General features: G+C 41.5%; 1 long non-coding RNA gene across 2 annotated transcripts in view; it reads left to right on the top strand.

Moving 5' to 3' along the window:
* The window catches only part of LOC109025775 (uncharacterized), a 28,223-nt gene continuing 12,562 nt past the window's right edge, over window positions 1-15,661 (top strand). The window contains exons 1-2 of one of the 2 annotated variants that reach the window (XR_008676910.2): window positions 1-53; window positions 3,060-3,203. This is a non-coding gene — a long non-coding RNA (uncharacterized lncRNA). Of the gene's footprint in view, window positions 54-1,972; window positions 2,074-3,059; window positions 3,204-15,661 lie in introns of those variants that run through there. The other variant, XR_010129969.1, reaches the window with a different exon arrangement.

The raw sequence follows: 15,661 nt of genomic DNA, 5'->3' as shown, positions 1-15,661 counted from the left end.
TTTGCAGTTGTGACAACTGAGATTCAGAGATGTCCAATCTACTCACACAAATAGTAAGTTGCAGAGCCTGGAATCAAACCCAGTTCCTTCTGGCTCTAAAGTCTATTCTCTTTTGGCTACTGATATGGTTTAGGATCTGTGTCTCCACCCAAATCTCATGTTGAATTGTAATCCCTAATGTTGGACGTGGAGCCTCGTGGGAGGTGGTTGGATCATGGAGGTGGATTTCTCATGAATGATTTAGCACCATTCCCTTCGTGCTATTCTCCTGATAGAGTTCTCATGAGGTCTGGGTGTTTAAAAGTGTGTAGCACCTCTCTCTCGCCTTCCTCTTGCTCTGGTTATGTAAGATGCTGGCTCCCCCTTTGCCTTCCTCTATGATTGTAAACTTTCCAAGGCCTCCTCAGGAGCAGATGCCACTATGGACAGCTTGCGGAACCATAAGCCAATTAAACCTCTTTTCTTATAAATTACCCAGTCTCAGGTATTTCTTTAAAGCAATGCAAGAATGGACTAATATAGCAACCAGATACTCAATTTAGCAATTCTGAATACTGAGTCCATTATAGAAAAAAAGAAAAGGTTGGGGGACATAGGTCATCCTTTTCTCAAGATGTTCGTTGTTTTTGGGATTGTGATGAAGTCAAGCATTTTGTTTTTAAAAAATAAATAAAAAGGAAATACAGTTTGGCCTGACTAGTTCTGGTGAACACTTACTGGTTCTTAGGAGTCACCTTTCTAAAGTGCTCACTAGCTGCTTGCTTAACTATTCAATCTAGAACTTTGCTGGGGATTGATGGCAAATGTGTCTGTCTATAATTGCTAGAATCCAAGTTTATGGGGACATTTGTTTATGTCCTTTGTCTGATCCTTGTCCTATTTCCCATAAGATCCCGTGGGCTGCTCGCAGTGGTTCTACCCTCATATCTGCATGTTTGTTCAGTTCTCCATTATGGAAGTGGGGTGGGGGAGGGGTTTGCCTTCATTTAAAGTAGCTAAATGCTTTCACAATATATTCCTGTTTATTCTTTGGTTTCCTCCCAGTGTTATTTCTTCCATTTCCAATTTGTAGGTAAAAAGCATTAAGCCTCTCTCTTAATGGAGGGATTAATGGAATAGAGACACTCAATAAAGCTCCAGTGATTTCTGTTAAGTGGTTTCTAAAGTAAACACTTTTATGGCCCCAACAACAACAAAAGACAGTGAATCCACTTACTCAAAAGCCCACCTAGTATTATAAGTCAGTGAAATGCATTTGGGAACTATCTACTCTTTCAGATGATCTGTGCTGGGAAATCTCTCCATTAATAAAAATAATAGCCAAATTTGAGTACTAATAAATAGGGTTAATATTTAGTGTCTCAACTAGACCTAAGAGTATATGCATTTTAAGAGTTTTTTTTGTTTTTAAGTTTCTAGCCCATGACAGACTGACGTATCTAAAAATCATAGATTAGGTAAAGAATGTGTGCAAATTAAAATCCATGCACAGAAACCTATGTGAGAAGAAGGAGCGTTGTCATCGCAGACGTTTAACTGGGTAAGAGTTATGAAGTAAGCACTTAAAACCCAGCTAAAAGCCTACTCTCGGTTGTTTTCATGCTCCCCAGTGCTAGAAAGAGAGCCTGTCTGCGAAACACCAGTAATTGCACGTTGTCTGTGTGAAAGGACATTGAAAGACTCGATAAATTACAAGGAGGGAGGGAGCTAGCTCTCATTGCAAACTTGACCTAGCCTAGATTAGCAACCCGGGATTTGACTTTCCATGTGACCCTTCCTCTTTGTAGTCTTCAAAAGCAAGCCCGTACAAAGCCCGGCTCCTTCCTTCCTTCTAACTCCCTATCAGGAAGCTCCTTCGCCCCTCAAATCCCTTCAGGGGCTTTGAAATCCCGGGCTCCGAGCCCAAGCTGGGCATGAATATTCATCGGGGGCGTGGCCCCGCCAGCGCGCAGGGCTCCAAGCAGCTGCGACCAGCGGAAAGCGCGCGCCAGCTGCACGCAGGGAAACAGTTCTCATTTTGTGTGCTCGGCTGACTACACGTCCAGCCTCGGGCCAGCTCGAGACGGCCACATTGTGAGTCTGTGGGAGGGGCTCTACCGAGACGAATGGACTTTTCTGAGGCAGGGCCCAGGAGCTGTAATTCGAGGGGCCTCAGATCTCCCTGCCACCCACCTGCCAGGGCAAGTGAAATTCCACTTAGAAAAAATCAGGCGTATCTATTCTCTTCCAGGAGTTTGTCTCCCTTTTAAGAAACAAATGTCCCTTGTGTGAATGATTGGAGGCTTTTTATCCTCCGGTGGCGCCTCCTTCTTTGCAATTATCTACAATGGAGACTGTTTCTTTTCCCTTCTTAGTGATTACAACTGCTACTTGCATTCTTTTTTTTCTTTCAAGATCATGAAGCCATGTTGTCTCTATCTTTCCTCTCCTTCATCCTTTACTTAGTAGTACCGATAGCACTTTTAACTTATGTCTAGTTAAAAGCCAGACATCCTGGATTCAGATTCTAGCTTGACCACTTATAAGCGCCATGAATGTGGCAAGTTAGCCTTTTTTGCATCTGTTTCTTTATCTGCATAAAGCAATAACAATACCACCTACCTCATGGTTTTTTTTCCTGAGAATAAATAATTATATACAGTCATGTGACAGTCATGCATTGCTTAAGATCGGAGAAATGTGTCACTGGGCGATCATGAGTTTGTGTGAACATCATAGTGTGTACTTACACAGACTCAGATGGTGTAGCCTTCTACACACCTAGGATATATGGTATAGCCTATTCCTGCTAGGCTACAAACTCGTGCAGCATGTTACGGTACTGAATACTGCAGGCAATTGTAGCACACTGGTAAGTATTTATGTGTCTAAACACATCTAAACATAGAAAAAGTACACAGTAAAAATACAGTATTATACTCTTATGGGCCCACAATAGTATATTGACTGAAATATTGTTATACAGCACATGACCTTATAAAACATGTTTGAATAGCGCCTGGCATGTAGTAACCATTTAGTACATGCTAGTTATTAATGTTATTATTTTGATTGGATAGGCCTGGTTGAAGATGGCTGAGCGTAAAACAGAATGCAAGTCAGCTGGGGCACGTACTACTGGAGGCAGAGCCCCATGAGAAGGGGCCAAGAACCCGCACCCACCAAAATCAAGAAGAAAGGCTGAACCCAGAGAGAAAAGGGAGGTGAGCCTGCGGAGGGAGATGGGATGCAGCTGAGAGGGGAGTGCCAGTGGGGAGGTTTTGGGAGCCAAGCCATTAGAGGAAGGATCACACAACGTCCAGAGGTAATGAACACAGAACTTTTTAGTTTGTTTTTAGATCAGAGTCTCATATCCTGGTCTGCACTCGATGGATTCTTAAAGCAATTGGAACCTCAGGCTGGTCCTGGAGCAAGAGCTGGTCCTTTACTTGGGGCTCTCAGGTTGAGAAGTTTGAGCTCTAGGATTCTCCACTGACCACCTCTCCCTGTCTTTGCTCACTTCCCATCTTTAAACTCCCATTGAACTGGCATGCTATTCTTAGCATGGCACTCAGGCTCTTGACTCCACCCAGTCCTTCTAGTTATATTGGCCATGGTACCTACGTTCTTGTGTCTCCTAGCACTGTCTACCTACCCTCTCTCCACAACATATATTACACCCCCAACCCAACCCATAATTCCCATTGGTTTCCAGGTATGCCAGTCTTCTTACGGTTTCCTAAACATGTCATAGTAGGGAAAATGCTACATGTTCACTACCTCATTTCACCTTCCTAGGCAGATGAGAAGACATCTCCCAGTTTCTTTTTGCAGCTAGGTTGGGACACTGACCAAATTTTTGACAACAAAAAAGTGAGTGGAGGGATATGGCATTCTGGTTCAGGAAAACTAAGAGGGGGTCTGAGTTCTTCATGCTTATTCTCTTTTGTCCATATGCTAGGATGTGCAAAACTCTAACTCAGTGGGTTGTAAAGTGGAAGCAGGCTGGGTCCTGAATTTCTGTTGCAGGAAAGCTGATCAATAGGCATAAGATTTTTTTTTTTTTTTTTAATGAGAAAAAGCCACTGAGATTATGGGGTTTTATTTGTTACCTCAGCCTGTCCTATTCTATCATAACAGCACACATACCATGCTTTTTCTTATTTTGGCATCTCTATAGTTACATTATGTCACTTGGAATGCCTCCCTGCATTCCTACCCTGCAGCAAATTGCTACTATCCTTGGATTCTCCTCTGTGATCTTATAGCAGCATGCTCAGGTTTCTGGCCTGAGTGATTAGATGAATCTTGGCACCAGTAAGGAAAATGAAAGGGAGGAAGAGGTGTACATTTGGCAGAGAGAAAGAACTCTGTATGTGCACTATGTGTTTGAGAATGGGACATCCAGGGATATATGGATCTGAAGCTCAAGAGAGAGGTCTGAGCTAGAGATAGGTAGAGGGTTGAGAGTCATGAGCACAGGGGAAGAAGTGGGCAAGATTACCCAGGGAAAGTATATAAATTAAGATAAGAGAGTGGAAGATGGAAAGGTGAATCTTAGTGGAACACCATCCTTTAAAGGAAGGCAGAAGAAGCAGAGCCCTTATAAATTTCACAGTGTCCCCCTAAGGACATTCAGAATTGAGTGTGAAACCTGGGAAAGCAGGACTAGTTTACTGATCAACATTTACAAATGTGAAACTTAATTTTGAGGAAAACAGGGTATACTGCAATTGAAGCTGTTGAGTAGACCCAAAAATGCCTTTGAAGGTGGAATTGCTCACCTTTGTTACTGAGAAAACTCCCGGGCAAAAGTTTAGTTTTGATCATGTTAAAGGTAAATTAAAAGCTGACCTTGGCTTTTATATTCCTGGCTTTCCTCAACCTGAAGTCTTCTGACTTCTCTGAACCTAAAGGAATGAGAAAGTTGCAAGGATTTGTAACTGGCTATAGGAATTAATTGTGCTCACTAGCCTGTATTTTGTTTTGCTTTTTTCTCCATGTGTTTGCTTTTTGGATGTAATTCTTAAATTGTCTAAATGGTCACCTTTTGTTGTTGTTATTCCTTAAATGGTACCTGGACAGCTATGATGGGTCAAGAGAGAGAATTGCTTTATACTACAAGGCTATCAGAAGATCACTGAGGTTGTAGTGAGCCGATATCGCTCCACTGCACTCCAGCCTGGGAGACAATGAGACTGTCGTGAGGAAGGGAATGTGATAATCCAAGAGAGAGATGACAATGGATTGGAACACAGTGGCAGCAGTGGAGGTAGTGAGAAGTGGTTGGATGCAGGATATATTTTGAAGAGGAAGCCAACAAGATTCGGATGTGAGAAAAGAAAAAAAAGTAAGAGGAGTCCAGACGGACTCTAAAGGTTTTGAATAGAGTCACCATCAACTGAGAGAGTGCAGACTGGGAGTGGAGCTGGCTTCAAAGGGAAGAACAGAAGTCCAAGTTTGGACTTGTTAAGTTTGATACATGAAGCAGGCAGCTGGATAAAGGTCTGGAGTTCAAACGGGCGTGGTGGCTCACGCTTGTAATCCCAGCACTTTGGGAGGCCGAGGCAGGCGGATCACTTGAGGCCAGGAGTTCGAGCCCAGCTGGCCAACATGGCGAAACCCCGTCTCTACTAAAAATACAAAAATTAGCTGGCCGTGGTGGCAGGTGCCTGTAATTCCAGCTACTTGGGAGGCTGAGGCAGGAGAATCACTTGAACATTGGAGGCAGAGGTTGCAGTGAGCCGAGATCGTGCCACTGCACTCCAGCCTGGGTGACAGTGTGGGACTCCATCTCAAAAAAAAAGAAGTCTGGAGTTCAGGAGAGAAGTCTGAGCTGGAGGTGCACATTTGGCAGCTTCTGGTGATATTTAATGCTATGAAACCAGGTGAGATCACCAAGAGGGTAAATAAGGAAGAAAAGGTGCCCGAGGGCTGAGCCCTGGGGCCCTCAAAGATTATGAGGTCAGAGAGAAAAGGCTGGACCAGGGAAGGAGTCTTAAGAAGGAATGCCTAGTGAGTAGGAGGAAAATGAAGAAAGGGTTTGTGCTGGAAGCCAAGTAAAGAAACAATTTCAGAGGAAAGGGAGTCATCACTGTGTTGGATGCTACTGACACACACCTCAGATGTGACCTGAGAACTGAGAAATGGACTTAGAAAAGTGTAGGTCAGGCCGGGCAAGGTGGCTCACACCTGGAGTCCCAGCCCTTTGGGAGGCCAAGGTGGGCAGACTGCTTGAGGCCAGGAGTTCAAGACCAGCCTGGCCAACATGGCAAAACCCCATCTCTACAAAAGCATACAAAAATTAGCTGGACATCTTGGCGTGACAAAAATTAGCTGGACTTCTTGGCGTGCGCCTGTAATCTCAGCTTCTTGGGAGGCTGAGGCAAGAGAATCGCTTGAACCTGGGAAGTGGAGGTGGAAGTGAGCTGAGATTGTACCACTGCACTGCAGCCTGGGCGACAGATTGAGACTCCATCTCAATAATAATAATAATAACAATAACAACAATAACTGAGGTTCTTATAACACTAATATTATTCAACATCTACAGTCTCAGAGATTCTAGGTCCAGATCGTTGGACTGTCTCATTCAGAAGTATAACTCCTTTGAAAAAAGTTCCTTGTGAAAAAGGGATGGTTTCTCTTTGATATGGAGATACGGGTGTTGTCAACTATTACAGTCTCATATAAAATTCCAATGCACTGTGCTGGTTTAATGTAGTTTTTAGTTGGAAAGTGAGAATCCCCAAATGCATTTTTGGTAGCCAGCTCTGTTGCAAATGATGCCACTGGATGTAGCATTAAGTAACTTAACTCTTAAACTTTGGGCATATTCAAGTGCATAGTACATCTGCCCTCAATCTTGGGAGTCTGTCGTAAAATGCAGTCACAGGGTATATGATATACCATTCTCCAGTATGTGGTGTATTTGCTGAATATCATGTATCAGAAGCTCAGAGAGAGAGAAAGAGAGAGGAGCAGACAATTTAGAAAGCCCAGCCTGCTCTGTGTCAAGGGCACTGCTCCAGAGTGAAATCTGCTTGTGAGCTACCAAACAGCATTTTTCTCATACTGAAAAAAACTATTCTTGTAATCTGCAGTTTGAATGACCTGTTCCTGTGTTTATTCATTACTTTAGATTTCCTTTCATCAAGTCAGTGGAAACTTTACACGACCTCTGACTGATGCTCTGCTGTTCCTAGTGGAATCATTGTCATAACTAGCATTTTGTTTGTGGGTTTGTACTTGAGTGTCCATTTTGGACCACTCATGATGTTAGGGGCTTATATCACATCTTTACTTTGCACATCAACTCTATGAGACAATCATTATCATTTTCATTTTAGAGGCGAGGAAACTGAGTCTTGAAGAGGTTAAGTTGCTTCAGGTCATGGCTGGTGAGTAATAGAGCTAGATTCAAAGCCAGGACTGCCTACCTCCAGAGCTCGTGCCCTTCCTTGTGCCATCTTAGAGTTCTTCCTATACAACTTCTCACTTGAACTTGGAGGCTCCTATTTCTTGAGCCACCCTGTGAGAGAGTTTGATGAGTTCATTTTAAATGTTCTCATTTGTGATTCGAGAGAACTGAAAATTCTCTGAATTTAGACTTCAAATTCCATTTATCTTAGCGTTCCTGCCTCCTCAGCTCCTGGCCTCGTCGTTGGTGGGCTAGTTCATTGGTGGCTGGTGGATGCTTGTGCCTTGACTCCTGTCTTGGCTGTGCTTCTAACACAGAGGGTAACCTGAGGAGGTCACTCAACCAGTTCATGTCTCTCATTCTCCAAATATAGTATTAAGAGGGCTTGCCAGGACTAGCCAATTAGGCACTGTACTGCATGTTGGAACTATGAAGGCTATTAATTCAGTCAATTAACATTTATTGAGTGCCTGCAGTGTGCAGAACCCTGGGGCAAGTGGAGGCATGGTATTCCTGACCTGTGGATGCACTATTCTATATATTTCATGTATTTTTGCACCTCTGTGTGACTCCACCCAACCCCTAAGAATACTCTTATCCCCACCTACATGTTTCTTTTCTTTTCTTTTCTTTTCTTTTTTTTTTTTGAGACAGAGTTTCACCTTGTTGCCCAGGCTGGATTGTAATGGCACGATCTCGGCTCACTGCAACCTCCGCCTCCCCAGTTCAAGCGATTCTCCTGCCTCAGCCTCCCAAGTAGCTGGGATTACAGGCATGCAACACCACACCTGGCTAATTTTGTATTTTTAGTAGAGACAGGGTTTCTCCATGTTGGTCAGGCTGGTCTCGAACTCCTGACCTCAGGTGATCCACCCGCCTCAGCCTCCCAAAGTGCTGGGATTACAGGGGTGAACCACAGTGTCCAGCCACATGTTTCTTTAATTTCTCTGTGTGCCAGGATTCACTCCTGAGTACTTTATTATCCTGGCCCACTCTGCTTTGCTTGCAGTGAAACAGCATGGTTTCCTCTTGGCCTTCAGGAAATCCTGTTATAATTCAACCAGTTTTGAAAATGACCTCTTTCTGCTCTACTAAGCTGGTAATGTTTCACTGGGTTAGAGTAGGCCAAGGTCATGTACAGTTCTATACTATTAGCTTAGAGGAGCATACTTTTAAATTTTGATTTCAAACATGTAACCTGACTTAACAGTGGGTCTTCCCACAGTGGGACCGTGATAGTGGCAATAGAACTTTCACGTGTTTGGGGCTCTCAGCCAATGCATCCATGTGCCTGAGATAGAGCATTCCTGTGATTCCCAGGTCTGCTCTTCCTTGGTCCTCTGTGCCAACCCATGAAAAAACTGCATGCTATGACCAAATTCAGGATCAAGTTTATCCTGTCTAGAGCCAGCTCTCCAAAGATGAAATTTTACCTTATTCCTTTGAATCTATTTTCTTGTATTTTTATTTTGGGATCTTTTAGTAACAAGGCAGCTTCCCGAGATTCTGTTGTGAGCAGTTCTGGAGTCGATGGGTATTTTTACATAGGTGTACATTTGCTTCTATTTGTGTGTGTTTGTGACCTACCAGAGGAAAGAGCCTCCATTTGCCTGGAAGCCTGGGATGATTTAATCTCTACTATTTGGGTTGCATTAATTAAGTGGAGTGGATGTTTCAAATACTTAGCTATCTTAGAGATACAAAGGGAAGGTCTTTGAAGAATCTGTACCATAGTGAAAGATACATAAATAGCGTGTGCTGAGAAGAACGAGCAGCCCTGTGGGCCAGGAGCAAAACTACTGAAAAGAATTGGTGAAGGATTCATCAGCTTTCTAGGAAAAGGGCAGCATGGGTCTTTATGCTTCACTTTGTCAAGTTTGAGTCATGCCCATTTCATAAAGTAGTTGGCCTGTGCTAAGTGTTGTTCAAAATGTGATATCCTTGTTTGATATCACAAGGTGACATGAAGTGGTGGATTAAAGGGAAGAAAACTACCATTTTAGAAAAACAACAGCAATTGAACACCTGAATGTACAAAAAAAAAATGAGATTACTATTCATCTCTGGAAACCAAGTTTCATCAGAAGTAAGAAAACGGAATACAATTTGAGACAAGTTCTTGGCTGTTGGGCTACTTTCAAGATTCCTTGACTATCAGAGCTCTATAGGGGATCCAAATGTGGCCTTAAGGGTTTTGTCTTGTCTGTTAAATTAATTCACCTGACGGCCGGGCCAGTGGCTCAGGCCTATGATCCCAGCACTTTGGGAGGCCAAGGCGGGTGGATCACCTGAGTCAGGAGTTTGAGACTAGCCTGGCCAACCAACATGGTGAGACCCTGTCTCTACTAAAAGTACAAAAATTAGCTGGGCGTGGTGGCACGCTTGTAATCCCAGCTACTCGGGAGGCTGAGGCAGGAGGATTGCTTGAATCCAGGAGGTGGAGGTTGCAGTGAGCTGAGATTGTGCCACTACACTCTAGCCTAGGCGACAGAGCAAGACCCTGTCTAAAAAAAAAAGCATGGTGGCTCATGCCTGTAATCCCAGCACTTTGGGAGGCCAAGGCAGGTGGATCACTGGAGGTCAGGAGTTCTAGACCAACCTGGCCAACATGGTGAGACCCCATCTCCATTAAAAATACAGAAGTTAGCCAGGCATGGTGGTGGGTGCCTGTAATCCCAGCTACTTGGGAGGCTGAGGCAGAAGAATCACTTGAAGCTGGGAGGTGGAGGTGGCAGTGAGCCGAGATTGTGGCACTGCACTCCAGCCTGGGTGACAGAGCAAGACTCTGTCTCAAAAAAAAAAAAAAAAAAAAATTAATTTACCTGGCAACATGTAGGTATGAAAGATCAAAGCCAGTTGGGAGGGCTATACAGGCAGGGGACCTATTCATGTTTTCTGAGAGTGGGATCACTTTTTTTTTTTTGAGACAGATTCTTGTTCTGTCACCCAGGCTGGAGTGCAGTGGCATGATCTTGGCTCACTGCAACCTCTGCCTCCTGGGTTCAAGCGATTCTCCTGCCTCAGCCTCCCAAGTAGCTGGGACTATAGGCACATGCCACCACGCACAGCTAATTTTTTGTATTTTTAGTAGAGACAGGGTTTCACCGTGTTAGCCGGGATGGTCTCGATCTTCTGACCTCGTGATCCGCCCGCCTCGGCCTCCCAAAGTGCTGAGATTACAGGCGTGAGCCACCGTGACCAGCCTGGGATCACTTTTTAAAAACAGCTTTTCATGGTGATGACTAACATGACAGAAAGTACGCTATCACAAACAATAATCCTAAACCAAGTTGTTGGATGAGGTTCATTAGCTTTACTTTTTTGACTGTGATTATCTGAGATGCAGCTGACTTTAAGAATGGCCACTACTGAAATTCATCCTGCACAGCAAGATTTTCTTTAGGTTTCCTTTAGAAACATCATGGCTCCCTACCTTTTATTTCTAGCATTAACTTTGGAGGCGCTTTTACTCCTCTAGGAGTGCAGCCAAGCTGACCTTCTCAACCCTGAATCCTGTTATTTATGGAATCAGTGATTCTATTCATTATTAATTCACAGTAGGTCTGGCTTCACACTAATTTTAGAAGCTCTTTCCTCTTGTTACCAGGCAAAACAACAAATGGCCTGGTTTGCCTTTTAGGAGGTAAGAAACCAAAAGTACTCAGATATGACCATTTAAGATTTGTGCTAATCTCGAAGGCTTGAGATCTTTCTTGGAAACATAGTGAAGAGGTCCATGATTGTTTTCTAAGATTATCACTCAATTGAACATATATTAAAACTCCCTGGAATCAGAAAAAAATACCATGACAAGTATCTTCAATATTGAGTCAAGAATGCTTTTTAGGGCCAAGGTGCTGCCATTTCCAGATGGCACCTTCAGAATTTCTTTCAATTTAGCATTACTAACATTTTGCTGCTTTGATTGAAGCAATGGTAAAGCAACTTGAAGAAATGGTAAAGCAATTCAATGTAAATAAATACAAATGCTGTTAAATGTTAATTTTTTGAAGTTGCTAGCTTTGTGCTCTTTGATTTAAAGGAAGGTTATGATCTCAAACCTGGATGAAATATCCTGTGTGAAGCCAGTTTTACCCATATACAATTACAAATATTAGGCCCTATAATTTTTTTTTCTCGAGATGGAGTCTTGCTCTGTCACCCAGGCTTGAGTGCAGTGGCGCGATCTTGGCTCACTGCAACCTCCGCCTCCTGAGTTCAAGCAATTCTCCTGCCTCAACCTCCCGAGTAGCTGGGATTACAGGCACTCACCACCAAACCCAGCTAATTTTTGTATTTTTAATAGAGACAGAGTTTCACCATGTTGGCCAGGCTGGTCTCAAATTCCTGATCTCCTGATCTGCCCACCTCAGCCTCCTAAAGTGTTGGGATTACAGGCATGAGCCACTGCTCCCAGCCTGGTCCCTGTAATTTAACCCCTTTACTGTATTAAAGCAAATAATTAAGGATGTATGCAAAGATTTAGTTACAAGTTGATACTGGCAAAAATGGGAAGTAAACTAAATGTTCAACTTTAGGAGAATAGTTAAACAAATAATGGCACATGCATACAATAAAATTCTTCTAGCTACTTGAAAAGATGTTGTAGAGGAATATTCAATGACATGATAAGATGACAAGATGTACCGACTAAAAAATGCAGTTTACAAAATAATATAGATAGCATTAGTTTTTAACCCTTTTTGGGTCACATACCTCTTCGAGAATCTGAATAAAAATGCGCATTTACCTTGGGCTTCCTAGCTCCCCATCTTCTCTTTCCTCTGGTTATTGTTTCAGCTTTAGATAGGAGCACATTACTACTATTTTACCTGTTGACCTTTTCCAAGCTTTGTTCTTGGCAGTTTACCTATAAAACTTGAGTTTCTCCCTCGTCTGCAATTGAGGTTAGATAAATCATGAAATACTGAACTTGAAACATTCCCCTAAATTTTATGTAAACAAAAAGGCTTCATGCATAACTTGTGTAAGATTACATCTACTATTCGTTCAGATACTTCTAATGTACTTAATGTTCATTTTTGTGGTCATTCATTCATTCTCGCTGGTAAAACACTCCACACAGAGCCTGGGATGTAGTAAACAAACATGTAAATGTTAGCTAGCTATTATTATTTTCACTCACATGCATTGATTTATCGGTTTACATCTTTATTGGACCGCCACCTTGAGCCTAGCTAGCCAGTGGTGAGTAAGATATAGTTCTGCTCTCCTATAGCTTCCTTATGTTTATTGGGGGAAGCAGACATCAATCAACCGCTAGAGAAAAAAATAAGGATAGCGCTACGAAGTAGAGATGGAATGTACTGGAAGAGCATATACTGGGGTGCCCAGCCTCTTCTGAGGTGTCAGGGAAGCTGAGACCCTAAGGGTGAAGTAAAATTAGATTGTAAGTTAAGAGTGGAGCGGGTGGGGAGGGAACAGCATCCAAGCAGAGGAAACAGCATGTGAGAAGAGCCCTAAGTCAACATTTGACCTGGATTCCTGTAGGTTTTCATAATTTAGAAAAGTTATACTCTTAGTCATTGGCAGTCAAGAGAGTTGAAAGTGTAAGTCCTCCAACACGGACTTAATTCTGTTTTCAAAGTTTGTCTTCCTTAACTCTGTTTAGAAACTGGAAGATTGGATGTCCGTTACAATTGTGGCGAGCTTCCCAACAGCTCCTAGGCAATATTGTCGGATGTATCGTGGGAAGTAAGCCAGCAAGGTTTCAACTGCAGATCTCAAATGTGAACACCTGGCTCTGAGTCCTAAATTGCCCTGGAAATTTTAACAACATTATCTCAAAATTGTATTTGAAAAAAATAAAAGCAAAAATGGTTCTCCTTGCCCCCATTGTGTGTACAGATGATCTGACTTGCTTCCTTCGAAGCCCGTTTGAACATACAAATAGACACAAGCTCACCAGGAATTACAGGTATGGTAGATAGCTTTGTAGGTGCATGTGATTGCAATGGACCCTCTTATCAAGTTTCAGTTATATCAAATTTTACAGCAGGCTGGAGTCTATGAAACCAGACTTTCTGGAAGCAAAAGTTCAGTGTAAGTTCAGAGGCAATGGATGTGGCAGAACCACTTTGCAAACGTGAAAGATCGAAAGAAAAATTATTTCCCTGTATTTAAGCATTACTAGCCTTTCAAAAATACTTTGCATTTTTCTCCCTCTTCCTACATAACATCATATAAGATAATATTGCAAACAAATGCCCAGACAGATGCTGAATTATTTATAAGAACAGGCTACTAATGTGGATTGGAGAAAAGAAATAACAAAGCAAGAAATAATAATGTCATTGAGACTATAGAGTAAAAGGACATAAGCAAATGTGAGTGAACAATGTTTCTAGAGATTTTTGCCCCCAGGAAAGTTGTGTGCTGTTACTTGATTCATGTAGATTCTTACTTGAGAATGGAATCAACACCTGAAGAATTAGCTGTACTGTACTATTTAACATTTTATTTATAACCTTTCAGCAATTTTCATAATCAGCATTATCCAGTCAGAGATGTCTTCCGAATCAGGTCCCAGGCTCTGACAGCCATGTTTTTTTTTAAGAGAGATGATTTGTAGTACCTCTCCAAATTGTTTCACAATTTGGAATCTTCCGGTCCTTGCCTATTCACTATTGTAATTTTACAGCAGACTACGTCAGCAATAGCAATTAGAAGACTTAGAAGCTCTATTCTAGCGCTGTTTCCAAAAGAAGTATCTAAAAGCTCTGTTTCTAAGGACTTTATTGTTCTGGGTTTTTTTCTGGGTATGCATGGCCAAGATAGTATTTAAATTTTGGCTATGAACCAACAGGAATCTCTATGGCTATCACTGGGATTGGGGTACAGGAAAGCCAAAACTCTTAAGAGGGATATTTCTCTTTTATAAAGTTATTCCATGATAGATATGTGCTTCTTAAGCCTTCCTGATGAACCACACCTAATAAGTTCTCTAAATTTTCAAGTATAAAAATCTAATTTCCTTATCATTTAGCAAACCATATTTAAATTAAATGATAGCTTAAAAATTAAAATGTAGACAATTTTTTTTGAGAAAGAAAACCTTTTGTGAATCTTAAATAAATGTTTTTCCAGTTTCTAGTCATTAAATTTCTTAGGAATGATTTTCAGCCAGGATGCTGTATTTCAATTAAAACAAACTGGGCTAAATGCAGTTAGATATCCTGGAACAGAAAGAGGACATTAGCGGAAAAACTAGTGATAACTAGTTTAGTTATTAGAAATGCACCCGTGTTAATTTCTTAGTTTTGACAAATGTACCAAGGTTAAGTAAGATGTTAATATTAAGAGAAACTGAGTGAAGGGTTTACAGGAACTCTCTGTACAAATTATTTTATAATTTTTCTATAAATTTAAAATTATTCCAAAGTAAAACATTCATTAAAATGTAAAGCAAATCGGGACATAGATTTCAGGCACCAGAATTGAACTAATTATTACAGTTGATCATTAAGTTTAGTGCCAATCTTAGAAATTAAGATAATGAAGGGTGTGAATAGATTGTATGGTTCTTGTAAGAAAAAATAAGATTCATTATCTTCACTTGAAGTTATAAAATTTTCCAGGTTAAAACTTTAGAAGGAATTTACTACATAGATGCTTATATACGAAATCACGTGTAACTTAAAGGGTGATATGTTCAATTACTATTTAATTAAAAAACAAATGTTTTTTTTAAAAAAACTTTTAAGTTCAGGGGTACATGTGCAAGATGTGCAGTTTTGTTACATAGGTAAACTTGCGTCATGGGGGTTTGTTGTACAGGTTATTTCATCACCCAGGTATTAAGCCTAGTATCCATTAGTTATTTTTCCTGATCCTCCCCTTCCTCCTACCGGCTACCCTCCAATAGGTTCCAGTGTGTGTTGTTCTCCTGTATGTGTCTATGTATTCTCATCATTTAGCTCCCAATTATAAGTGAGAACATGTGGTATTTAGTTTTCTGTTACTGTGTTAGTTTGCTAAGGATGATAGCCACCAGTTTCATCCATCTCCCTGCCAAGGATATGATCTCATTCTTTTTCATGGCTGCATAGTATTGCATGGTGTATATGTACCACATTTTCTTTATCCAGTCTATCATTGATGGGCATTTAAGTTGATTTCATATCTTTGCTATTGTGAATAGTGCTGCAGTGAACATATGTGTGCATGTGTCTTTATACTATGTAATAGACAATAGAACAATTTAATATACCTTTCAGTATATACTCAGTAATGGGATTGCTG

This window comes from Gorilla gorilla, chromosome 12 (genome assembly GCF_029281585.2).
Source record: "Gorilla gorilla gorilla isolate KB3781 chromosome 12, NHGRI_mGorGor1-v2.1_pri, whole genome shotgun sequence".
Taxonomy (NCBI): Eukaryota; Metazoa; Chordata; class Mammalia; order Primates; family Hominidae; genus Gorilla; species Gorilla gorilla.
Note: the sequence above shows the minus strand (reverse complement) of the source record. Positions and strands in the feature narration are given on the sequence as shown.